This window comes from Piliocolobus tephrosceles, chromosome 4 (genome assembly GCF_002776525.5).
Source record: "Piliocolobus tephrosceles isolate RC106 chromosome 4, ASM277652v3, whole genome shotgun sequence".
Classification (NCBI taxonomy): Eukaryota; Metazoa; Chordata; class Mammalia; order Primates; family Cercopithecidae; genus Piliocolobus; species Piliocolobus tephrosceles.
In genome coordinates, this window is record NC_045437.1 from 105,623,040 (window position 1) to 105,650,952 (window position 27,913).

At 39.2% G+C, this 27,913-nt stretch overlaps 1 protein-coding gene and 1 pseudogene across 1 annotated transcript in view; both read left to right on the forward strand.

The window, feature by feature from the left end:
- The window catches only part of FER (FER tyrosine kinase), a 408,129-nt gene that overhangs the window by 14,491 nt on the left and 365,725 nt on the right, over positions 1 to 27,913 (forward strand). Inside the window, exon 2 of the mRNA XM_023212257.2 lies at positions 4,955 to 5,099. The gene's annotated coding sequence lies outside the window, so the exon portion shown is untranslated. The remainder of the gene's footprint in view (positions 1 to 4,954; positions 5,100 to 27,913) is intronic.
- Positions 1,660 to 27,855, forward strand: LOC111542713 (annotated as a pseudogene).

A 27,913-nucleotide genomic window follows, 5' to 3' on the forward strand; every position in this document is an offset into this window, starting at 1 on the left:
TGCATCACAGGAGAGGAGCCTTGCAATGAGGAGACTCCAAGCTTGTGTAGGGTGTTGGCACATCTGCTATCCTCCCCTGCAGAGCGAGAAAGATTACTCATTAAGCACATCTCTTCCAGAGGAGAGGGAGAAGGTATCTTTAGGTTTCTTACCCTAGATTATAAGTAAATGTTTCCAGGGAGGGGAAGGAGAGGGCTTAATTTCTCCAAAGCTCTTTGGAGTTTTCTATCTTTAGGGAGATGCTATCTCTAGCTTCCAAGACTGTCTGTTATGCAAATACCCATTTGTAGTACATTTTGGTCAGAAGATTCTGTGCAGGAGAATGAGAAATGCAGAGTGAATTGTTTCCCAGCAGTAATTCTGAATTCCAGCAGCTGTATCTGTTTACATCTGAACTCAGATTTAGGGAGAAAATATTTTCAGACATTTCTCCATTTCTCTTCTCTTGGTTCTTTGATTGGGTTGCTTGATTGTCTAGTAGGTGCTTATCATCATCATTCAGTTTAGCAACCTTGGCTGAAAGATAACTTTCCTTCCTGATTAGCTTCTGCAGAAATGTTGGGATTCAGTATTATCTGTCCAATTTGGGTAACATACCTATTCCTGAACTACTGCTTGCGAGAAGGAAATGCTGATTTCCCAGACCTGGGTTATGTTCCTACCCCAGAAACATTAGAGTGCTGGTGATCAATGCCACCCAAACCACGTGGATTGATGATAAGAGAAGGAAAGTTTGGGAAAAGAAAATTAAGATGCTGCTACCAACAGAAGGGGAGATAGATGCTTCAGAGTAAAAAAACAACATAGGTCTATTACTGACATGCACATGCAACTCACAGTCACTTTTAAAAATAGAATCTTATCTACAACATATGAACAAGAAATTTTCTTTGAAAATAATTTTATTTTATTTTTAAATTTTATCTTATTATTTATTTATTTATTTTTGAGACGAAGTTTCATTCTTGTTGCCCAGGCTGGAGTGCAGTGGTGCCATCTTGGCTCATTGCAACCTCCACCTCCCAGGTTCAAGTGATTCTCTTGCCTCAGCTTCCCAAGTAGCTGGGATTCATGTGCCAGCACGTCTGGCTAATTTTGTATTTTTAGTAGACATGAGGTTTCTCCATGTTGGTTGGGTTGGTCTTGAACTCCCAACCTCAGGTGATCCACCTGCCTTGACCTCCCAAAGTGCTGGGATTACAGGCATGAGGCACTGTACCCGGTCGTGAAAACATAATTTTGAGTGGTTGTAAAATTATACTTAAATTCATTGTTTAAAACAGATACTTAGTTTATCAGAATTGGAATTTGAAAAATTAAGGGGATATTTATTAGAGAAGTGGGGAGAGTAGAGATGGGAAAGAGAAGTCGAGCCAGGACCAGGGTAAGGCAAGAGAGTTGCCTAGGACACAAAATATGAGACATAATCACTTTTAGGGTCATGCAACTGCAGGGTGGCACTTGCATGATCCTGAGAGTATCTCCTTAAATTTTGCACCCCAGGTATTTCTCTTGCATCACCCTAGTCCCATTTGTGAAGAGAAGCATATTTCAGGGAATAGTAACTATGTTTTGGCTATGTATGTGAGTTAGAGATGAAAGTATGTGTAATTGAGGAAGTTGGTGGGGAAGATTAAGGTGCATTAGAAAGCAGTCGTTATGCGTTTTCAACTGTTATGTATAGAAACCTTTGCTGAGTCTGGTAAGCATGATAATACCTTTGAAGTAACACAAGGAATATAATTTTTTTGATTCATAGGTTTATAGTGGTTTGAATTTTAAAAGTTCCATTTAGAGGCTGGGCGTGGTGGCTCACGCCTGTAATCCCAGCACTTTGGGAGGCTGAGGCAGGTGGATCATGAGGTCAGGAGATTGAGACCATCCTAGCTAACACAGTGAAACCCGTCTCTACTACAAATACAAAAAATTAGCTGGGTGTGGTGGTGGGCACCTGTAGTCCCAGCTACTCAGGAGGCTGAGGCAGGAGAATGGCATGAACTCGGGAGGTGGAGCTTGCAGTGAGCCGAGATGGTGCCACTGCACTCCAGCCTGGGCGACAGAGGAAGACCCTGTCTCAAAAAAAAAAAAAAAAGAGTTCCATTTAGAGATGCCACCAAAAACAGTTGTTACTTTTAACCCAAATCTTTTCACTATCAAAGAAAAATGCTTTTTGTTTCATTGAAAAATAAAAATTATAGAAAAGACTGAGTTGGTGATTGAGACATAATACATGGGTCCTTTGACTAGCTTGCTTTCTTTTCTCTCTCTTTTTTTTTTTCTTGACAGGGCATTGCTCTCTTACCCAGGCTTGAATACAGTGGTGTGATCACAGCTTGTTGCAGCCTTGACCTCCAGGCTCAAGTGATCCTTCTGCCTCAACCTCCTGAGTAGCTAGGACTACAGTTGACTAGCTTTCCTGAGCAAGATACTTGACACTGCTCAATACTGGGCCTGAAATCTCAGTTGAATAGTTGTCTTTCTTGAACTTAGGTCTGTGGAAACCATTTCCATAGCACAGTGAGAGACCAGAACAGGGAATCCTAAATAATGCAACTATCTTTGCTGATAGAAAAGAGAGTTTAAAAATTTTTAATATTAATTGGATAATCCAGTAATTTTTGGCTTTGTCTTTGGAGTGGAATTGGATACATATATAATGTGTTTTGTTCCTCAGAAAGCTGTATGAGTAATACTGTTTACTGAACTATACCCTGGGGGTTTAATTAAAGATGATATATTGAAAGCTGCATAAAAGTGAAGTCATGACTGAATTTTTTCTTTTTTTTTGAGGCAGGGTCTCACTCTGTTACCTGGGCTGGAGTGCAGTGGCACAATCATTGTTCACTGCAGCCTCCAATTCCTGGGCTCAGGTGATCCTCCCACCTTCACCTCTCAAGTAGCAGGGACTACAGGCACATGCCACCATGCCTGGCTAATTTATGTATTTTTTTGTAGAGATGAGCTCTCGCTATGTTGTCCAGGAGGGTTTGGAACTCCTGGACTCAAGCGATCCTCCTGCCTTGGCCTCCCAAAGTGCTGACATTACTGGCATGAGCCACCTCATCTAGCCATCATTCAAATTTTTATATTTAAAAATAATTTCGTCATGAATTTTATCATTTTATATAACAACTCCTGTTGAAGCCTTACTTTACACCAAAGTGTACAAATCAGAGGAAACCATAATTGATTTTGGAATTTCATTCATTTGGTAGTTACCTGTTTGCTGGCTACTGTGTTCCAAGTACTATGCAAGTGGCTATGTTAAGATAGAAATCCCTGTCTCAATCATGTCACAATTTTATGGAAGACGAGAAATGTATTAACACTTTAATTACACGTAGATTAGATTTCCAACCAGTTCTAGCTTTAGGAGCTTTGCTATATCTAGAAGGGAATAATATGCTTTCCTAGGGGTGAAGGCACCCTTTGGAAATGGTTAAAAGATTAGAAAAGTAGACTTGGAGAATATGCCTGAGATACTGTGTTTGGTCTGTTTCCTGAGCAGAAGGAAAGAAATAATCTTGTTGGTAACGTTTATGGAATGTCATCTGATTCATGTGAAAGTCAAGGCAGTAGGGGAAATGATAGGAAACAGAGTAGGCAAACAAAAAAGAAGAACTTGGAAGAAGGAGGGAGCTTATGATTAACCAGGAAGTTGGGATTAAAAATAGTATGGCACAGGCAAAAAGTGAGATATTGTAACAGGGGTATGAACTATATATATTGACATCAGTGATAAAGGAGAGAGCTAGTGACCAAAAAACCTCTCAGAAAAGTTTACAGTTTTCAAGGACTGAAGGGAGAACAGCCAATTCAAGGATCATACTTTGGCATACTAAAGCATATGAGGCAGAGGCCAAGCGCGGTGGCCCATGCCTATAATCCCAGCATTTTGGGAGGCCGAGGCGGGTGGATCACCTGAGGTCAGGAGTTCGAGACCAGCCTGACCAACATGGTGAAACCCTGTCTGTACTATAAATGCAAAAATCAACTGGGCGTGGTGGCACATGCCTGTAATCCCAGATACTCAGGAGGCTGAGGCACGAGAATCACTTGAACTCAGGAGGTGGAGGCTAAGTGAGTCAAGATCATGCCATAGCACTCCAGCCTGGGTGACAGAGTGAGACTTCATCTCAAACAAACAAACAAACAAGCAAATACATAAATATGAGGCATATTTATGAGGCAGAGAAATATGAGGTAGAGAAAGTATGTGTTTGCTGGGGGAATCCTTCCCAAACCTTCTCCAGCCTTTGAAAAAGTTTATCTTGTGTACTTAATTACTACGTTAGGCTGTAGTAATATTTTAACAAGCATAATCACTGGCTGCTTCTGATGCCTTTGAAACTTTTTCAGTTTTTGAGACAAAGTCTTGCTCTGTCACCCAAGCTGAAGTGCAGTGGCCTGATGATGGCTCACTGCAGCCTCATCTCCTGGGCTCAAGCAATCTTCCCAGCTCATCTTCCCAAATAGCTGAGATTACAGGTGTGTGCCACCATGCCTGACTAATTTTTTAACTTTTGTGGAGACTAGGTTTCACTATGTTGCCCAGGCTGGCCTCGAACTCCTGGACTCAGGCCATCCTCCTGCTTTGACCTTCCACAGTGTTGGGATTACAGGTGTGAGCCACTGTGCCTGGTGTGTTTCAAATTTGAAGTTAGTTTTATGATGTAAAAATGGAGAAAAACATGACTTACCTCTTGAAAACTGAGGGAATAGGTTGGAGGAGAAGGTAAAAATACATTACTCTTTCAGAAAGTTAGGGAAAGATAGGGGAGGGAATAAACAGTGGAAGATAAGTCAGGTAAGTGTAGCATTCTTATTTTTAACATAGCAATCGTCATAAGCTGTTGCAGTTAATTTCCAGGAATAGCCAAGTATACTGAAAGTGTGCATTTTTATCTCTTGCTCCGTAGTGAACAGTTCTGACTCCTTGAATTTATTCTTGCAGCTCATGGTTTTTGGCTAGACCTGTGATCATTTTCGCTGGACTTCACTGCACACTTTCTCAGTATCTCCTTCATCCCTAATGTGTGACACCTCATCATGGACATGCTACTTTAGCTAAGGCATGGCCAGCAATGAACAGCAGTAAGGTAGGATTACTTCATTCTTCTTGGTAAGACACTAAAACAGTTTTTATTTTGGGTCTCTGCAATTGCGACTTGTCTTGATTTTGTAGTATTCTTTATCCGAGATTATTCTCCTGTGTGGGCTATTATCGTTTTATATTCATGTTTATTTATCTTTTGCTTGTCATCTATCCCAATTATTTGATCTCATTTGTGACATAATTATTTTTCTCAACTAACACTTATAATCAGCAGAATCCCAATCTGTATCTCTTCCTCAACCTGTGCGCCCACGAGTCTATACTTTTATACTGAGTTTTAAGTCTACTCTCCCTTGCATTCTTTTAAAACAGATAATTCTTTTAAGGTTTTTGGCCAGTCTGAAATCTTCCCAGACTGTTAATTCAAAGTTCTAATATGTAATTTTATTGTTATTTTATTTTGAAGATTTCCTTTTTTCTTTCTTTGCGGGACAGAGTCTCACTGTACTGCCCAGACTGGAGTGCAGTTGCATAATCACAACTCATTGCAGCCTGGAAACGGAGACAGAGTTTTGTTATGTTGCCCAGGCTGGTCTCCTGAGCACAAGCCATCCTCCCACCTCAGCCTCCCAAAGTGTTGGGATTACAGCTGTGAGCTACAGTGCCTGGCCTATTTGGAGATTTTCAAGCATCCCACCGTTAGATGTATATCATACTAACCTCACTTGAAAGCATCTAGCTTATCTAAATTCCTAGGAGGTTCATTTATTATCTTTTTTATCTTTTTGGTTTTACAGCTTCATCAGTGGATATTTATATTCAACTTCTTAGGATTGATATTTTAGGTGCAAAGTAAAATGGAATAAACCTTAAAATAAATCTATGTATTATTTGTTTTTTCTAAATTCATCAGTAGTCCTATCTTTCACTTTTTTCTCTGAACATTTTTTTTTTTTATTTTTTTTGAGATGGAGTCTCATTCTGTCATCTAGGCTGGAATACAGTGGCATGATCTCAGCTCACTGCAACGTCTGCCTCCCGGGTTCAAGCAATTCTCTGCCTCAGCCTCCCGAGTAGCTGGGATTGCAGGCACCCGCCACCATGCCTGGCTAATTTTTGTGTTTTTAGTAGAGACAGAGTTTCACCATGTTGGCCATGCTGGTCTTGAACTCCTGACCTTGTGATCCAGCTGCCTCGGCCTCCCAAAGTGCTGGGATTACAGGCTTGAGCCACCATGCCCCGCTCCTCTGAAGAATTTTTAAGATGTTTTCTCAAAAAAGAGTTAGTAGTTGTCTGTGCTCTCTATAAAAGGCATTTGGTTATCTGTTTTAACTATTTTATTTTTATCCGTACAGCAGTTCTATTTTTTCTACTTTGCATACGGTTATCTTTTGAGTTTTAGAGCTGAGAGGTAGTAGTAGAATTTTAGTAGTAGTAGGATTTTATAACTGAAAAATGCCTTGGAGATTTTTCTACTTCCTTCTCCTTTAGCTGAGACCTAGAGAGGTTCTGTGACCTGCCCAAGATCATGTAGCTGGCTGTCACAATTGTTGAGGCTAGTGCTGATTTCACTCATCATGCTTCAAACTGGCCTCCTCTCATGCTTTCTGTATTTCTCTCATTTCAACATTTATTGAAAATGTTCAGTGCCACATCAAAATTGAGTATATAGGACAATGAACACCTCTGTTACCTTTTACCTGGACTTACCGTTAACATTTTGCCACGTTTTCTTTCTTTACATGTTTATATATTTAAAAAATCATTTGAAACAATATTAAAGACATCATGATAACTTAAAACTTTTAGCGTGCAGATCCTAAGGACATGGATAATTTCCTACATAATCAGAGTACCAGTATCATATATAAGAAAATAACCGTAACATTAAGAATATATTTGTCTTTTTGTTCATTTTGGCTGCTATGACAAGATACCTGAGACTGGATAATTTATAAACAACAGAAATTTATTTCCCATAGTTATGGAGTCTAGGAAGTCCAACATCAAGACACCAGCAGGTTTAGTGTCTGGAGAAGGCCTGTTCTTCATAGATGGTGCCTTTTTGGTGACCTCATATGACAGGAGGGACGGAACTGCGAAGGGGGAATGCAGCTCTCTGAAGCCTCTTTTATAGGGCATCATTCTATCTATGAGTGCAGATCATTCATGGCCTAGTCATCTCCTGAGGACCCCTACTCTTAATACTGTCACCTTAGGGGGTTAAGTTGAATTTTGGAGGGACACATATATTTAAGTCATAGTAGTGTTTAATGCAGTGGTTCATATTAAGATCTCCCCTGTTATGCCTAATATATATATTAGGCATTAGCCTTGTAGTATAGTTTGAAGTCAGGTAGCGTGATGCCTTCAGCTTTGTTCTTTCGGCTTAGGATTGTCTTGGCAATGCGGGCTCTTCTTTGGTTCCATATGAACTTTAATATATATATATACACACACACACGTATTTGCTGCTGCTGTTGTTGTTGCTGTAGGATTCAAGCAGGTTTCATGGTTTGCATTTGCTTCTTATGCCTCTTTATTCTTTTTTATTTTCAAACAGCTGCTTGCTTTTTTCCCCATGATCTGTATTTTCTTTTAAGAGATAAAATTTGTATGTACTCAACATCTCTTCTGAGAATTGCCTGGTTTCTTAGAATATTATTTGTCCAAAATTTATTTGCAGTTTGCCTTTTTGTTTAAATTCTCTGAGATAGCTGGAGGCAACATTGTCATTTCCAAGCTTTTTTTTTCCCAAAACATAATTTCAACTTTAAATATACGTGACATCGGCTGTGGTTTTTACATTTGGTTGCATTAAGTTAAAGATAAGAAAACTGGGAGATGTATGTTGGACTTGATCTGCTGGCACTAGTCAGCAATTGAAATTCAAGGAGTTCCTCTTCCACCCTCCATTGCCTATACTCACCTTCTAACCAGGAATTCTATCTAGGAATATGTATCTATTAATAGTAGTTCTCGACATTATAAAGCAGTAGCAGTCTAGTCTTTCAAAAATGCATACTTTGAAGTCAAAAGTAGATTCAAATACAAACGATGTGTAGCAAGTACACAGAGACACTCAGCTAAGCACAATAAGAAAAGATTTAATTAAATACCTTCGCTCTGGTACTTGTGTAGAACTGTCACTCAGTGAGTGTTCTCTTTTATCTTCTTCTTTTTTTTTTTTTTAGATTTCAGGTATTTCCTTGGTTCTCCCTTATTATTTTTTTTATTATACTTTTAAGTTCTAGGGTACATGTGCACAACCTGCAAGTTTGTTACATATGTATACATTTGCCATGTTGGTGTGCTGCACCCATAAACTTGTCATTTACATTAGGTATGTCTCCTAATGCTATCCCTCCCCACGCCCCCCACCCCACAACAGTCCCCAGTATGTGATGTTCCCCTTCCTGTGTCCAAGCGTTCTCATTGTTCAATTCCCACCTATGAGTGAGAACATGCAGTGTTTGGTTTTTTGTCCTTGTGATAGTTGGCTGAAAGTGATGGTTTCTAGCTTCATCCATGTCCCTTCAAAGGACACGAACTCATCCATTTTTTCTTGTTGCTGTTGTTGAGACGGAGTCTCGCTCTGTCACCCAGGCTAGAGTGCAGTGGCGCGATCTCCGCTCACTGCAAGCTCCGCCTCCCAGATTCACACCTTTCTCCTGCCTCAACCTCCTGAGTAGCTGGGACTACAGTCACCCGCCACCACATCTGGCTAATTTTTTGTATTTTTTAGTAGAGACGGGATTTCACCATGTTAACCAGGATGGTCTCGATCTCCTGACCTTGTGATCCGCCCGTCTCAGCCTCCCAAAGTGCTGGGATTACAGGCTTGAGCCACCGTGCCTGGCCACACTCATCCATTTTTATGGCTGCATAGTATTCCATGGCATATATGTGTCACATTTTCTTAATCCATTGTATCATTGATGGGCATTTGGGTTGGTTCCCAGTCTTTGCTATTGTGAATAGTGCCGCAGTAAACATATGTGTGCATGTGTCTTTATAGCAGCATGATTTATAATCCTTTGGGTATATACCCAGTAATGGGATGGCTGGGTCATATGGTACATCTAGTTCTAGATCCTTGAGGAATTGCCATACTGTTTTCCACAATGGTTGAACTAGTTTACAGTCCCACCAACAGTGTAAAAGTGTTCCTATTTCTCCACATCCTCTCCAGCACCTGTTGTTTCCTGACTTTTTAATGATCGCCATTCTAACTGGTGTGAGATGGTATCTCATTGTGGTTTTGATTTGCATTTCTCTGATGGCCAGTGATGATGAGCATTTTTTCATGTGTCTGTTGGCTGCATAAATGTCTTCTTTGACAAGTATCTGTTTGTATAATTCTCCCACTTTTTGATAGGGTTGTTTTTTTCTTGTAAATTTGTTTGAGTTATTTGTGGATTCTGGATATCAGCCCTTTGGCAGATGAGTAGAATGCAAAAATTTTCTCCCATTCTGTAGGTTGCCTGTTCACTCTGATGGTAGTTTCTTTTGCTGTGCAGAAGCTCTTGAGTTTAATTAGATCCCATTTGTCAATTTTGGCTTTTGTTGCCATTGCTTTTGGTGTTTTAGACATGAAGTCCTTTCCCATGCCTGTGTCCTGAATGGTATTACCTAGGTTTTCTTCTAGGATTTTTATGGTTTTAGGTCTAATATTTAAGTCTTTAATCTATCTTGAATTAATTTTTGTATAAAGTTAGAAGGGATGCAGTTTCAGCTTTCTACATATGGCTAGCCAGTTTTCCCAGCACCATTTATTAAATAGGGAATCCTTTCCCCATTTCTTGTTTTTCTCATGTTTGTCAAAGATCAGATGGTGGTAGATGTGTGGTGTTATTTCTGCGGGTTCTGTTCTGTTCCATTGGTCTATATCTCTGTTTTGGTACCAGTACCATGCTGTTTTGGTTACTGTAGCCTTGTAGTATAGTTTGAAGTCAGGTAGCGTGATGCCTCCAGCTTTGTTCTTTTGGCTTAGGATTGTCTTGGCAATGTGGGCTCTTCTTTGGTTTCATGTGAACTTTAAAGTAGTTTTTTCCAATTCTATGAAGAAAGTCATTGGTAGCTTGATGGGGATGGCGTTGAATCTATAAATTACTTTGGGCAATATGACCATTTTCACGATGTTGATTCTTCCTATCCATGAGCATGGAATGTTCTTCTATTTGTTTGTGTCCTCTTTTATTTCATTGAGCAGTGGTTTGTAGTTCTCCTTGAAGAGGTCCTTCACATCCCTTGTAAGTTGGATTCCTAGGTATTTTGTTCTCTTTGAAGCTATTGTGAATGGGAGTTCACTCATGATTTGGATCTCTGTTTGTCTGTTATTGGTGTATAAGAATGCTTGTGATTTTTGCACATTGATTTTTGTATCCTGAGACTTTGCTGAAGTTGCTTATCAGCTGAAGGAGATTTTGGGCTGAGATGATAGGGTTTTCTAAGTATACAATCATGTCATCTGCAAACAGGGACAATTTGACTTCCTTTTTTCCTAGTTGAATACCCTTTATTTCTTTCTCCTGCTTGATTGCCCTGCTGAGAACTTCCAACTCTATATTGAATAAGAGTGGTGAGAGAGGGCATCCCTGTCTTGTGCCAGTTTTCAAAGGGAGTGCTTGCAGTTTTTGCCCATTCAGTATGATATTGGCTGTGGGTTTGTCATAAATAGCTCTTAGTATTTTGAGATATGTGCTGTCAATAGCGAATTTATCGAGAGTTTTTAGCATGAAGGGCTGTTGAATTTTGTCAAAGGCCTTTTTTGCATCTATTGAGATAATCATGTGGTTTTTGTCTTTGGTTCGGTTTATGTGCTGGATTATGTTTATTGATTTGCATATGTTGAACCAGCCTTGCATTCCAGGGATGAAGCCCACTTGGTGATGGTGGATAAGCTTTTTGATGTGCTGCTGGATTCAGTTTGCCAGTATTTTACTGAGGATTTTTGCATCGATGTTCATCAGGGATATTGGTCTAAAATTCTCTTTTTTTAATTGTGTCTCTGCCAGGCTTTGATATCAGGATGATGTTGGCCTCATAAAATGAGTTTGGGAGGATTCCCTCTTTTTCTATTGATTGGAATAATTTCAGAAGGAATGGTACCAGCTCCTCCTTGTACCTCTGGTAGAATTCAGCTGTGAATCCATCTGTTCCTGTACTTTTTTTGGTTGGTAGGCTATGAATTGTTGCCTCAATTTCAGAGCCTGCTATTGGTGTATTCAGGGATTCAACTTCTTCCCGGTTTAGTCTTGGGTGGGTGTATGTGTCCAGGAATTTATCCATTTCTTCTAGATTTTCTAGTTTATTTGCGTAGAGGTGTTTATAGTATTCTGTGATGGTAGTTTGTAATTCTGTGGGATTGGTGGTGATATCCCCTTTATAATTTTTTTATTGTGTCTATTTGATTCTTCTCTGTTTTGTTTTTTATTAGTCTTGCTAGCGGTCTATCAATTTTGTTGATCTTTTCAAAAAACCAACTCCTGGTTTCATTGATTTTTTGAAGGGATTTTCGTGTCTCTATCTCCTTCATTTCTGCTCTGATCTTAGTTAGTTATTGCCATCTGCTAGCTTTTGAATGTGTTTACTCTTGCTTCTCTAGTTCTTTTAATTATGATGTTAAGGTGTTAATTTTAGATCTTTCCTGCTTTCTCCTGTGGGCATTTAGTGCTGTAAATTTCCCTTTACACACTGGTTTAAATGTGTCCCAGAGATTCTGGTATGTTGTGTCTTTGTTCTCATTGGTTTCAAAGAACATCTTTATTTCTGCCTTCATTTCGGTATGTACCCAGTAGTCATTCAGGAGCAGGTTGTTTAGTTTCCATGTAGTTGAGCGGTTTTGAGTGAATTTCTTAATCCTGAATTCTAGTTTGATTGCACTGTGGTCTGAGAGACAGTTTGTTATAATTTCTGTTCTTTTACATTTGCTGAGGAGTGCTTTACTTCCAACTGTGTGGTCAATTTTGGAATAAGTGTGATGTGGTGCTGAGAAGAACGTATATTCTGTTGATTTGGGGTGGAGGGTTCTGTAGATGTCTATTAGGTCTGCTTGGTGCAGAGCTGAGTTCAGTTCCTGGATATCCTTGTTGACTTTCTGTCTCGTTCATCTGTCTAATGTTGACACTGGTGTGTTAAAATCTCTGATTATTATTGTGTGGGAATATAAGTCTCTTTGTAGGTCTCTAAGGACTTGCTTTATGAATCTGGGTGCTCCTGTGTTGGGTGAATATATATTTAGGATAGTTAGCTCTTCTTGTTGTATTGATCCCTTTACCATTATGTAACGGCCTTGTCTCTTTTGATCTTTGTTGGTTTAAAGTCTGTTTTATGAGAGACTAGGATTTCAACCCCTGCCTTTTTTTGTTTTCCATTTGCTTGGCAGGTCTTCCTCCATCCCTTTATTTTGAGCCTATGTATGTCTCTGCATGTGAGATGGGTCTCCTGAATACAGCAAACTGAGGTCTTGACTCTTTATCCAATTTGCCAGTCTGTGTCTTTTAATTGGAGCATTTAGCCCATTTGCATTTAAGGTAAATATTGTTATGTGTGAATTTGATCCTGTCATTATGATGTTAGCTGGTTATTTTGCTTCTTAGTTGATGCAGTTTCTTCCTAGCATCGATGGTCTTTACTATTTGGCATGTTTTTGTAATGGCTGGTACTGGTTGTTGCTTTCCATGTTTAGTGCTTCCTTCAGAAGCTGTCGTAGGGCAGGCCTGGTGGTGACAAAATCTCTCAGCATTTGCTTGTCTGTAAAGGATTTTATTTATCCTTCACTTATGAAGCTTAGTTTGGCTGGATATGAAATTCTGGGTTGAAAATTATTTTCTTTAAGAATGTTGAATATTGGCCCCCACTCTCTTCTGGCTTGTAGAGTTTCTGCTGAGAGATCTGCTGTTAGTCTGATGGGCTTCCCTGTGTGGGTAATCGGATCTTTTTCTCTGGCTGCCCTTAACATTTTTTCCTTCATTTCAACTTTGGTGAATCAGACAATTATGTGTCTTGAAGTTGTTCTTCTTGAGGAGTATCTTTGTGGCGTTCTCTGTATTTCCTGAATTTGAATGCTGGCCTGCCTTCCTAGGTCGGGAAGTTCTCCTGGATAATATCCTGCAGAGTGTTTTCGAATTTGATTTTATTCTCCCCGTCACTTTCAGGTACACCAATCAGACGTAGATTTGGTCTTTTCACATAGACCCATATTTCTTGGAGGCTTTGTTTCTTTTTCTCTTTTTTCTCTAAATTTCTCGCTTCATTTCATTCATTTGATCTTCAATCACTGATACCCTTTCTTCCAGTTGATCGAATCGACTGCTGAAACTTATGCATTCATCATATAGTTCTCGTGCCTTGATTTTCAGCTCCATCAGGTTTAAGGACTTCTCTACACTGGTTATTCTGGTTAGCCATTCGTCTAATCTTGTTTCAAGATTTTTAGCTTCTTTGTGATGGGTTCGAACTTCCTCCTTTAGCTTGGAGAAGTTTGATCGTCTGAAACCTCGTTCTCTCAACTCGTCAAAGTCATTCTATGTCCACCTTTGTTCAGTTGCTGGCAAGGAGCTGCATTCCTTTGGATGGGGAGAGGTGCTCTGATTTTTAGAGTTTTCAGCTTTTTTGCTCTGTTTTTTCCCCATCTTTGTGGTTTTATCTCCCTTTGGTCTTTGATGATGGTGATGTGCAGATGGGGTTTTGGTGTGGATGTCCTTTCTGTTTGTTGGTTTTCCTTCTAACAGTCAGGACCCTCAGCTGCAGGTCTGTTGGAGTTTGCTGGAGGTCCACTCCAGACCCTGTTTGCCTGGGTATCAGCAGCAGAGGCTACAGAACAGCGAATATTGCTGAACAGCAAATACTGGGAGGTGCCTCCCAGTTAGGCTACTTGGGGTCAGGGACCCACTTGATGAGGCAGTCTGTTCGTTCTCAGATCTCAAACTCTGTGCTGGGAGAACCACTACTCTCTTCAAAGCTGTCAGATAGGGACATTTAAGTCTGTAGAGATTTCTGCTGCCTTTTGTTGGGCTATACCCTACCCCCAGAGGTGGAGTCTACAGAGGCAGGCAGGTCTCCTTGAGCTGCGGTGGGCTCCACCCATTTCGAGCTTCCAGGCGGCTTTGTTTACCTACTCAAGCCTCAGCCATGGTGGGTGACCCTCCCCCAGCCTCGCTGCCACCTAGCAGTTGGATCTCAGACTGCTGTGCTAGCAATGAGCAAGGCTCCATGGGCGTGGGACCTTCCAAGCCAGGCGCGGGATATAATCTCCTGGTGTGTTTGCTAAGATCATCGGAAAAGTATAATAGTAGGGTGGGAGTGACTCAGTTTTCCAGGGGCAATTTGTCACAGCTTCCCTTGGGTAGGAAAGGGAATACCCTGACCCCTTGCGCTTTGTGGGTGAGGTGTGCCTTGCCCTGCTTTGGCTCATGCTCGGTGGGCTGCACCCTCTGTCCTGCAGCCATCGTCCGACAAGCCACAGTGAGATGAACCTGGTATCTCACTTGGAAATGCAGAAATCACCCTTCTTCTGCGTCGCTCACGGTAGGAGCTGTAGACTGGAGCTGTTCCTGTTCGGCCATCTTGGAACCCCCCCACTTGTTTTACCTTCTTTCCTTGCTTTTGCGTTTTATAGATTTGGTAGGTTTTCTTTGAGAAGTGTATATGAAATTTGGAACAAGTGTAGCTTTTTTAGGAGGAGATAGGGGTAACTTTTAAGTAGGATATTTACTTTTATTTATTAAATTTTCCTTAACTATTACTTTAAACTCACAGTTAAATGTACAGGATGTGCAGGTTTATTATATAGATAAACATGTACCATGGTGGTTTGCTGCACAGATCATCCCATCACCTATGTATTAAGCCCAGCATTCATTAGCTATTCTTCCTGATGCTCTCCCTTTCCCCACGCCCCTGCTGTCCCATAGGCCCCAGTGGGTATTGTTCCCCTCCCTGTGTACATGTGTTCTCATTGTTCAGCTCCCACTTATAAGTAAGAATATACGGTATTTGGTTTTCTGTTCCTACGTTACTTTGCTGAGAATTATGGCTTCCATCTCCATCCATGTCCTTTCAAAGGACATAATCTCATTCCTTTTCATGGCTGCATAGTATTCCGTGGTGTGTATGTACACATTTTCTTTATCCATTCTATCATTCATGGCCATTTAGGTTAATTCCGTGTCTTTGCTATTGTGATAGTGAGGCAGTGAACATATGCATGCATGTATCTTTATAATAGAATGATTTATATTTCACTGGGTATATACCCAGTAATGGAGTTGCTGTGTCAAATGGTATTTCTTTCTCTAGGTCTTTGAGGAATCGCCACACTGTCTTCCATAATGGTTGAACTAATTTACACTACCAGCAACAATGTAAAAGCATTCATTTTTCTCCACAACCTCACCAGCATCTGTTAGGTTTTGACTTTTAATAATAGCCATTCTGAGTGGTGTGAGATAGTATCTCATTGTGGTTTTTGTTTGTTTGTTTGTTTGTTTTACTTTAAGTTCTGGAACACATGTGCAGAACATTCAGGTTTATTACATAGGTATGTATGTGCCATGGTGGTTTGCTGCACCTATTGACCCATCCTCTAAGTTCCCTCCCCTCACCTCCTCACCCCGCAACAGGCCCTGCTGTGTTGTTCCCCTCCCTGTGTCCATGTGTTCTGATTATTCACCTTCTACTTATGAGTGAGAACATGTGGTGTTTGGTTTTCTGTTCCCGTGTTAGTTTGCTGAAGATGATGGCTTACCACTTCATCCATGTCCCTGCAAAAGGTATGATCTCATTCCTTTTTATGGCTGCATAGTATTTCACGGTGTTTATCTACCGCATTTTCTTTATCCAGTCTATCATTGATGGGCCCTTGAGTTGGTTCTGTGACTCTGCTATTTTAAATAGTGCTGCAATAAACATACGTGTGTGTGTCTTTATAGTAGAATGATTTATGTCCTTTGGGTGTAGACCCGATAATGGGATTGCTGGGTCAAATCGTGTTTCTGGTTCTAGATCCTTGAGGAATTGCCATACTGTCTTCCACAATGGTTGAACTAATTTACATTCTCATCAACAGTGTGAAAGCATTCCTATTTCTCCACAACCTCGCCAGCATCTATTTTTTCTTAACTTTTTGATAATCACCATTCTGACTGGCATGAGAGGGTATCTCATTGTGGTTTTGATTTGCATTTCTTTAACAATCAGTGGAGCTTTTTTTCATGTTTGTTGGCTACATGTCTTTTTTTGAGATGTGTCAGTTCATATCCTTTGCCCACTTTTAAATGGGGTTTTTTTTTTTCTTGTAAATTTGTTTTAGTTCCTTGTTAATTTGGATATTAGACCTTTGTCAGATGGGTAGATTGCAAAAATTTCCTCCCATTCTGTAGGTTGCCTATTCACTCTGATGATAGTTTCTTTTGCTGTGCAGAAGCTCTTTAGTTTAACTAGATCCCATGTATCAATTTTGGCTTTTGTTGCAATTGCTTTTGGCGTTTTCTTCATGAAGCCTTTGCTCATGCCTATGTCCTGAATAATGTTGTTTAGGTTTTCTTCTAGAATTTTTATGGGTTTTGGTTTTTTTTTTTTTTTTTTGAGACGGAGTCTCGCTCTGTCGCCCAGGCTGGAGTGCAGTGGCCGGATCTTAGCTCACTGCAAGCTCTGCCTCCCGGGTTTAGGCCATTCTCCTGCCTCAGCCTCCCAAGTAGCTGGGACTACATTAGCTGGGACTACAGGCGCCGGCCACCTCGCCTGGCTAGTTTTTTTGTATTTTTTAGTAGAGACGGGGTTTCACCGTGTTAGCCAGGATAGTCTTGATCTCCTGACCTTGTGATTCGCCCGTCTCAGCCTCCCAAAGTGCTGGGATTACATGCTTGAGCCACCACGCCCGGCGGGTTTTGGTTTTAACTTTAAGTCTTTAATCCATCTGTGTTAATTTTTGTATAAGGTGTAAGGAAGTGGTCCAGTTTCAGTTTTCTGTATATGGCTAGCCAGTTTTCCCAGCACCATTTATTGAATAGTAGATCCTTTCTCTATTGCTTGTTTTTGTCAGGTTTGTCAAGGATCAGTTGGTTGTAGATGTGTGGTGTTATTTCTGAGGTCCCTGTCTTGTTCCATTTGCCTCTATGTTTGTTTTGGCACCAGTACCATGAATGAATTTTGAATGAATTAATTATATCCTCATTACCTGTGAACTTGTCTAGTTATTTTTACTACACTGCAAATTGTTTGAAGGCAGTAATCTAGATTTCATTTATCTTTGTATGCTTTACAATTATCTTTCACATGATTCCCTAATAAATGCTTGTTGGTTTATATCAATACCTTAAAGAAAACATTTCTGTTAATAATTCTGCTCTCCTTAAATAATTTTAAATGTCAGTACTTCAAATGTAGTTTAAAAATAAAAATATAATAGTTGATTTAAAAGCAAACATGTTGTTCATTTGTTTATAGACTTCCAAAGTTTTTATTAATTGTTTTCTCTCAGTGGGAGATCATCATCCGTTAATGTTGTTCCAATAGGCTGGCCAGTCAGGTGCTGTTTCACTTGCATGTAACTTTTATCTTAAACTGAGTTAGAATCAACCCTTTCAAATAAAGAAAGCATAGGAGAAGTTTTAAATATTATGTCCATAGGTAGTGAAGGTCAGCATATATTAATTGGTAATGAATGATCTTGTTTTGGTAGCTAAGCTTTGGTGACTGTTCCTTTTTGCGTTTAAGTGCTTCTGAAAAAAGACCACACTTTGTATTCATGTGAAGTCAATTTTTTGGTTTGTACTTGCATGCTTAGTGGCTTTTTGTGACTTTGTTTCTGTCTTGCTGTGGCAGCTTAATATTTTATTCAAACACAGTCACTTTATTTGTGACATAACTGTCAGTATTGAAGCATGTAAAAGGTAGGAAATACCTTATGATAATTCATCTTGTACTTTAATTGATTAATTATTTTATAGTCTTTATTACTATACACACATATTCTGATAATACAACTTGAACCATAAACTAATTTTGATAGATTTTTATTAGCCAAGGATTATAAATTCAAGCTGTATTGAATTTCCTTGTAGTTCATAAGAATATATGTTGGGGGAAGAATGATTTCCTATTTCTATAACATAGTTTTTATTCATGTATTTCTGATTTTTATAAATTAGCATACTTCCAGTAGTATAGTTGACTCTCCATATCAATGTTAAAATAAAGGAAATAAATTAATATTTTCAACCATAAAACATAATCCTGTTAAAAAATAAATTGCCCTCACAATTTAGGCAATTTATTACAAATTACAAAAAAGCAAATATTTAAAACTAATTAAATTTCATGTTATGTAAAAACAATATTTCCATCTTTGTACTTGGAGAATGTAAAAGTTGCCAGTTGTAGAGGCAAAAGTTGAAAAACAGGAGACATTCTATACAGATACTTGGCATATACCCTTATATTCATAAGAAATACTGTGGGAATGCTATTATCCTTCCAAGGAAACTAATTATCTGTTTTACATTTTGCTATTTAATAACTTCCATTTCTGTTTAAAAAATATGTATTTATAGATTTATGTAAATTAAACTTCTGATTTTAGAAAATAGCAATTTTAATGGTTTTTTAAAAAAGTTTTAAATCACTATTTATGTGAATGGAAAACTCAACATGTAAGCACTCACTTAATCCTAAATACCAAATTAAATAACATTAAATAAGATAGATTTAAATAAATCTAAATATTCGATATTTTAGTAGGATTTTTACTAGTTTTACTTTCTAAAAATATACTTTTTGAAAGTAGATACTGTTGCTAATAACATGCATGCACTTTTGTGTAATATTCTCTTTCTGCCTGATTTATACTTACTATCCAGGAAATTATAGAAACTATTGTTTAAAAATCTCATTTTATTGACCTCTTCATGCTGGGCATATTGGCCTTTGCCTATAATCCCAGCACTTTGGGAGGCCAAGGTGAGAGGATTGCTTGAGGCCAGGAGTTGGAGACCAGCCTGGGATTGTTGTTGTTGTTGTTGTTTTAACTGGTGAATTTGGAAAGATCTTTATAGTTCTAAATTGTAGTTCTTTGTCAGACATATGGCTTGCAGATGTGGCTTGCAGATATTTGCTCCCAATCTGTAGCTGCTCTTATTCTTATTTTTATTTTTATGTAATAGAATTTTTTTAGAGCAGGTTTAAGTTCACAGCAAAATTTGGAGGAAGATATACATTTCCCACAAACTTCCACCCCTTACACATCCTCTATTAGCAATATTTCTCACCAGAGTGGTATATTCGTTTACAATTGATGAACCTACACTGATATGTCATTATCCCCCAAAGACTATAATTTACATTAAGATTCACTTGGCGTTGTACATTTAATGGGTTTGAAAAAATATACAGTGACATGTATCCACCATTATAGCATCATAGAGGGTAGTTTCTCTGTCCTAAAAATCCTCTGTGCTCCAACTATTCATTTCTCTCTTCCCTCTAAACCCTGGCAACCACTGATCTTTTACTGTTGTATTAGTCCATTTTCACACTGCTGATAAAGACACACCGACACTGGGAATTTTACAAAAGAAAGAGGTTTATTGGACTTATAGTTCTACATGACTGGGGAGGCCTCACAATCGTGATGGAAGGCAAAGAGGAGCAAGTCACATCTTACGTGGATGGCAGCAGGCAAAGAGAGAACTTGTGTAGAGAAACTCCCGTTTTTAAAACCATCAGATCTTGTGAGACCCATTCATTATCACGAGAATAGCAAGGGAAAGACCCACCCCCATGATTCAGTCATCTCCCATAGGGTCCCTCCCACACACGTGGGAATTCTGGGAGCTACAAGATGAGATTTGGGTGGGGAAACAGAGCCAAATCATATCAACTGTCTTCATAGTAAGGCTTTTTTCAGAATGTCATATAGTTATAATCATGCCATATATAGCCTTTTCTGATAGACTTCCTTCATTTAGCAAGGTGCATTTACATTTCTAGATATCTTTTCATGGTTTGATAGTTCAGTTCTTTTTAGTGCTGAATAATATTCCATTTTTTGTATTTACCACAGTTCATCTATTCACCTATTGAAAGACATCTTGATTGCTTCCAAGTTTTGGCAATTATAAATAAATCCACTGTAAACATTGATGTTCAATGTTCAGATTTTTGTGTGGATATAAAATTTCAACCCTTTCCATACCAAGGACTTATGGGGCATTTAATTTAATCATAATTAATATGATTGCATTTTGTATGGTAAGAGTATGTTTAGTTTTGTAAGAAACTGCCAAACTGTCTTCCAAAGTGTCCAAACTCTCTTCCAAAATGGCTATACCATTTTGCATTCTTACCAGCAATAAATGAGAGTTCCTGTTGCTTGACGTCCTCACCAACATTTAGTGTTAACAGTGTCCTGGATTTTGGCTGTTCTGATAAATGTGAGGTGGTATCTCAATGTTGTTTTAATCTGCATTTCCTGGAAGTCACGTGATGTGGAACATCTTTTCATATGCTTATTTTCTGTCCGTGTATGTATATATATATATATATATATATATATATTTTTTTTTTTTTTTGTCCAGACAGAGTCTCGCTCTATCTTCGCCCAGGCTGGAGTGCAGTGGCAGGATCTCGGCTCACTGTAAGCTCCGTCTCCTGGGTTCATGCCATTCTCCTGCCTCAGCCTCCCGAGTAGCTGAGATTACAGGTACACACCACCATGCCCGGCTAATTTTTCTATTTTTTTTGTAGTAGAGATGGGGTTTCACTATGTTGGTCAGGCTGGTCTTGAACTCCTGACCTCGTGATCCGCCCGCCTCAGCCTCCCAAAGTGCTGGGATTATAGACGTGAGCCACTGCGCCTGGCCAAGTCCGTGTATATTCTTTGGTGAGTTGTCTGATAAGGTCTGTGGCCCATTTTTAAATTGGGTTGTTTTCTTATTATTCTTTGTATATTTTGGATAACAGTCCTTTATTGGAGATATCTGTTATAAATATATTTTACCAGTTTGTGGTCTGTCTTTTCGTCCTCTTGACAGTGTGTTTCAAAGAGCAGAAAATATAATTTTAATGAAGTTCAGCTTATTCTTTCCTTCATGGATTGTGCCTTTGGTGTTAAATCTCAAAAGTCATACTCAAACTCAAGGGAATCTAAATTTTCTCCATGTTGTCCTCTAGGAGTTTTACTTTTGCATTTTACATTGTGGCCTATGATTAATTTTGAGTTAATTTTTGTGAAGTGTGTAAGATCTGTGTCTAGGCTCTTTTTTTTTTTTTTTTTTTTTTTTTGCAAGTGGATATCCTTTTTTTCTAGCACCGTTTTGTTGAAAAGACTGTCTTTTCTTGGTTGTATTGCTTTCTTTGTCGAAGAACAGTTGACTGCATTTTTTGTTGGTCTATTTCTGTACTCTCTGTTCTCTTCTATTGATTTATTTGTCTGTTCTTTTGCTCATACCACACTTGCCTTGATTACTGTAACTTTATTGTAAATCTTGAAATTGGGCAGTGTCAGTGCTCCAACTTGATTCTTCTCCTTTAATGCTGTGTTGGCTATTCTGGGTCTTTTGCCAGAATCTATTTATTGATATCCACAAAATAACTTGATAAGATGTTGATTGGGATTAAATTGAATCTGTAAATGAAATTGGGAAGAATTGACATTTTCACAATATTGACTCTTCTTGTCCATGCACATGGAGTATCTCTTCATTTATTTAGTTCTTTGATTTCTTTAATCAGAAATGTGTTTTTCTTGTGTTCATCTTGAGCACATTTTGTTAGATTTATATGTAAATAGTAAGTATGTCATTTTGGAGGCTACAAATATAAATGGTATTGTGTTTTTACTTTCAAATTGTATTTATTCATTGCTGGTATATAGGAAAGCAATTGACTTTTGTGTATTAGCCTTGAAGCCTGCCATTGCTGTAATTGCTTATTAGTTCAAGGAGTTCTTTGGGTCAATTCTTTCAGGTTTTCTACACAGACAATCTTGTCATCTGTGAACAAACACAGTTTTATTTTATTTTTCCCGATCAGTACACTTTTAATGTCTCCTTCCTATCTTACTGCATTGGTAGGACTTCCAGTAAGATGTTGAGAAGGAGGGGTGACAGGGGACAGCCTTGCCTTGTTCCGGATTTTAGTAGGATCAAAATAATAAAATACTAATTACCACCTCCATCCTTTGTACCATTGCTGTTATTTATTACACTTATAGATAAACATACATAAGCATATATCTATATACACACATGAGCATACATAATCAAATATATTGTTGCTGCTATTTTGAACAAATGCTTATGTGTTAGATCAATTGAGAGTAAGAAAAACAAGTGTTCTTTAAATCTTACCTTCACTTACTCATCTCCAGTGCTTTTCTTTATATAGATGTTAGTTTCTGACCTCTATCATTTTTCTTCCCCCTGAAGAACTTTTCTTTTGGACATTTCTTGCAAGTTGGGTCTACTGGCAACAAATTCCCTCAATTTTTATGTTTGAGAAACTATTTCTCTTTCACTTTTGAAGGATAATTCTGCAAGATACATAATTCTAGGTTGGTGTTTTTTTTTTTTTTTTAATTTTTTACTTTTTATCTTAAGATTTTAAATAATTCACTTCACTCCCTTCTTGCTTATATGGTTTTGGAGGTAACGTCAATGTAATTATTCTCTTTGCTTTTTGATAGGTAATGTCTTTTTTCCACTGGCTTCTTTCAGGATTTTTTCTTTATATTTTATTTTCTGTAGTTTGAATTGTGATATGCCTAGATGTAGTTTTTTGTTGTTGTTGTTGTTGTTTGTTTTTTAATCATTATCCTGCTTGGAGTTTTCTGAGCTTTTTGGATTGATTGTTTAGTGCTTGACATTGATTTGGTGAAATTGTCATTTATTATTGTTTCAAATATTTTTTTCTGTTCCTTTCTCTCATTCTTCTTTTGGCATTCCCATTACATGTATGTTACACCTTTTATAGTTATCCCACAGTTTTTGTGTATTCTGCTCTGTATTTTGTCAGTCTTTTTTCTGTTTGCTTTGTAGTTTTTTTTAGGTATCTATTGGGATATCCTCTAGATTTTCTTTCCTCAGCTGTGTCCAGTCTACTAGACTGAGCCTATCAACTTAATTGAACCCAACATAGGCCTTCTTCATTTCTGTTACAGTGTTTTTGATCTCTAGTGTTTCTTTTTGATTCTGTCTTATAATATCCATTTCTCTGCTTACATTGCCCATTTGTTCTTTTATGCAGTCTGTTTTATCCATAAGAACCCTTAGCATATTAATCGTAGTTGTTTTTAGTAATCGATATGATAATTCTCACATCGTTTGCCATGTCTGAGTCTGGTTCTTATACTAGCTCTCTTTCTTCAGACTGTGTTTTTTTTGGTTTGTTTGAGATGGAGTCTCACTCTGTCACCCAGGCTGGAGTGCGGTGGTGTGATCTTGGCATACAGCAACCTCTGCTTCCTGGGTTCAAGCGATTGTCCTGCCTCAGCCTCCCAAGTAGCTGGGATTACAGGTGCCTGCTACCACTCCCGGCCAATTTTTGTATTTGTAGTAGAGATGGCGTTTTACCATGTTGGCCAGGCTGGTCTTGAACTCCTGACCTCAGGTAATCCACCTGCCTTGGCCTCCCAAAGTGCTGGGATTATAGGCATGAGCCACCATGCCCAGCCTAGACTGTGTTTTTTTGCCTTTTAGTATGCCATATAAATTTTTCTGGATAGCTGAAGCTGATGTCTTGGGTAAAAGGAGCTGCTTTGTAAATAGGCCTTTAGTAATGTGGCAGTAAGGTGTTGGGCAATAGGAAGCATTCTACAGTCCAATGATTTGATCTCAGTCTTTTAATGAGTTTTTGTGTCTCTGGGTGTGACTTTCACAGATGTTTGTTAGAACTATCCCCTGTCTCCCAAGGTAAGACAGCATGGCTAGTATGGGCTGCAATTGGTATTTCTTATTTCCCTTCCTATAAGTTAGTTAGGCTCTGATAAAACCCCAGCAGGCTCTGACTAAATAGTTTCTCCTGAGGGAAAGACCTTATTAAGAACAGAATGTTCTAGCTTATTTAAAAATGATTTTGTTTCCCCTGCCATCAGAAGTAATAGGGTTGTTTTTTTTTCTTTTCTCCACCCTGTAATACATACTGTGAGAACCATATTGATTTACTGGAGGTGAAACTAGTAAGAGTATGAAGGCTCTTCTATGACTGAGTCCCCCTGGCATTTTTAAGTTTCCCACTTGTTGGTACTGAGCCTTCAGCAGTTTGTCAATTACAGTTCAGTTTTTCCTACCCTGCACTGGTTCCTGCTGAGTTTTCTGCTTCAGTATGATGGGATTCTTTGCAGTCACCTGTTTCTGCAATTTGTGGGGCAGGGGTTTGCCATGTGACTTCATTTCTCTTACTGATCTGAGAAGAGTTGTAGATTTTTCGGTTTGTTTAGCTTTTCTTGTTGGTAGGATGGCCTAGTGACTTCCAAGTATTTTTTTTCTTTTTCTTTTTTTTTTTTAGAGATGAGCTCTTGCTATGTTGCCCAAGCTGGACTTGAACTCCTGGCCTTAAGTGATCCTCCCCCCTCAACCTCCTGCATAGACCAATTTTCTTACATGCCCACTAGAAGCCAGAAGTTGCAACTTGTTTTCATCTTGTTCACATGAGCAAAATATTTTACTTTTGATGAGGTCTATTTTATTCATTTTTTTCTTCTTTGGATTGTGGTTTTGGTGTCAAATCTAAGAACTCTGCCTAGCTTTAGATCTTAAAGATTTCCTCCTGTATTTTTTTCTCTAAATGTTAGAAGCTTTAAGCAGCTTTATGTTTACATTTAAGTCCATAATTCTTTTGAGTTAAATTTTTGTTTTCTTTTTATTTTTTTGGTAGAGATGGGGTTGCGCTTTGTTGCCTGGGCTGATCTTGAACTCCTGGGCTCGAGCAATATGCCTGCTTTGGCCTCCCAAAGTGCTGGGATTACAGGTGTGAGCCACTGTGCCAGGGCTGAGTTAAATTTTGTAACAGTTGTCAGTCAAGGTTCTTTTTTCTTTTATGCCAATAGATGCCTAATTGCCCCTGTACTGTTTGTTGAAAAGGCTATTCTTCTTCTATTGGATTACTATTAGCCCTTTGTCAAAAATCAGTTGAACATATTTGTGTTATTTCTGGATTCTCTGTTTCATTGATCTATTGTCTGTCTTCGACTAATAGCACACTGTCTTGATTTCTGTAGCTATACAGCAGGCTGGACCATATTTCTTTGAATTATCTTTCAGTCTGGCTCTCTTTCTCTTCTCCTTGCACTCTGATGATATAAATGTTGGATCTTTTGTTGTTGTCCCACAGGTCTGTGAGGCTTTCTTAATTTTTTCTGTCTATTTTTTTCTGGGTTTTTGGATTGGGTGAATTCTGTTGTTCTGTCCATAAGCTCATTGATTGTATCCTGTGCCATCTTCACTCTGCTACTGAGCCTATCTAGCTTGTCTTTTGTTATTGCATTTCTTAGTTACATAATTTTCATCTGGTTGCTTTTATAACTTGTATTTCCTTGCTTAGATCTTCGATTTTTACATTTGTTTTAAGAGAATTTATAATTGATTGTCGAAGCATTTTTATGATGGTTGTTTTAAAATTCTTGTCAGATAATTTCAACAGCTGATTCATCTAGGTGTTTGCATTGGTTGATTGTCTTTTCTCATTCAAGTTATAGTTTTTCTTGGTTTTTGCTGTGACAAGTGATTTCCATTTGAAACTTAAATATTTTGTCTAATATGTTAGGAGATTCTGAGGACTAGTTCAACCTTTTATTTTCACAAGCAATCATCCTGTTTAAGTTTATCATGCAGGTCTTAGCCTGTATTTTTGTGGGTTGTGGTTCCAATGATAGTTTAATTTTGAGTCTGCACTGTTGTTTTGGTTGGTTTCTTGTATCTGGTGGCACTAGGGCTCTCACTGGTCTCTGGTGGTGCTGCCTGAGGGAGTAGGAGATTCATTCTTAGGCTGAGTTAGTGTATATCTATTGCTGGGGAAGGGATGGGCTGGGATTTCCTTACCATGCTCCCTGCTATCCTGATGTCTCTGGACGGAGGAGGAGAGTCTTGGACCTGTGAAGAACAAGAGGCTTCCTGAGATTGGATATCTAGCAAAACTGGGTTTTGCTTGCCAGTTCTGACTGCCTGTTCTGATGTCTCTGGATAGAGAAGGAGATCCTCAGACCTGTGAAGACCAAGGTTCTTGACCGGGCTGCTTGTGGAGACAGAAGTTCCTGAGCAGGCCCCCTCTCTTCTGGTTCTTCGTGCCTGCCTTTGTTTCTCTTGATGGAAAAGAGGAGTCTCGAATTGCCATCACTGTGACTGAGCAGATGACCGTTTGTGGCACCCTCAGGGCCCCAACTGCTGGGTAACCCAGACCACTGCTACTTCACAGTTCCTGGACATGATCCTGTCCACCTCTCAAGACAAGAACATCATATGTAGAAACTGAGCAGGGAAGATACCAACTATGGCATCCCACAACATGCTATGTGTGGTCACTCCCACTTTCTTAGTGACTTGGTCATCTCCTCAGATGGTCAGATTGTCCTGTCAGTCTCCTTGGATGGAACCCCGTGCCTCTGGGATTTCACAATGGGCATTACCATGAGACAGTTTGTGGGCCATATCAAGGATGTGCTGAATGTGGCCTCCCCTGACAACCAACAGATTGCCTGTGGCTCATGAGATAAAACCATCAAGTTATAGAATACCCTGGGTGCCAAGACCAGCTGGGTCATGGAGACCCTAACCCAGTGGCACTAGAGGAATTAAAGACACACACACAGAAATATAGCATGTGGAGTGGGAAATCAGGGGTCTCACAGCCTTCAGAGCTGAGAGCCCTGAACAGAGATTTACCCACATATTTATTGACAGCAAGCCAGTGATAAGCATTGTTTCTATAGATTATAGATTTACTAAAAGTATTCCTTACAGGAAACAAAGGAATGGGCTGAAACAAAGGGATGGGCTCTGGCTAGTTATCTGTAGCAGGAACAAGTCCCTAAGGCACAGATCCCTCATGCTATTGTTTGTGGCTTAGGAACACCTGAAGCGGTTTTGCATCCTGGGTGGGCCAGGCGTTCCTTGCACTCATTCCAGTAAACTGACAGCCTTCCAGGACGTTGTGGCCACCATGAACACATCACAGTGCTGCAGAGATTTTGTTTATGGCCAGTTTTGGGGCCAGTTTATGGCCAGATTTGGGGGCCTGTTCCCAACACCTGTGTATGTGCAGATACACTGTCTAGTATGAGAGTCACAGAGTGGGTGTCTTGTGTTCGCTTCTTGCCTAACAGCAGCAACCCTATCACTGTCTCCTATAGCTGGGACAAGCTGGTCAAGGTATGGAATCTGGCTAACTGCAAGCTGAAGACCAACCACATTGGCCACACAGGTTATCTGAACACTGTGACTGTCTCTCCAGATGGATCCCTCTGTGCATCTGGAGGCAAGGATGGCCAAGCCATGCTATGGGATCTCAATGAAGGCAAACACCTTTATATGCTAGATGGTGGGGGCATTATCAACACCCTGTGCTTCAGCACCAACTGCTACTGGCTCTATGTTGTCGTGGGCCCCGGCATCAAGATCTGGGAGTTAGGGGTAAATATCATTGTAGATGAACTGAAACAAGAAGTTATCAGTACTGGCAGCAAGGCAGAACTGTCCCAGCGTACCTCCCTGGCTTGGTCTGTTGATGGTCATTTGTTTGCTGGCTACACAGACAACCTGGTGTGAGTGTGGCAGGTGACATGGGCACCTGCTAGAAGTTTATGATAGAGCTTTAGAAATTAAAAAACGAGCAAACTGGAAAAAAAAAAAAAAAAAAAGGAAG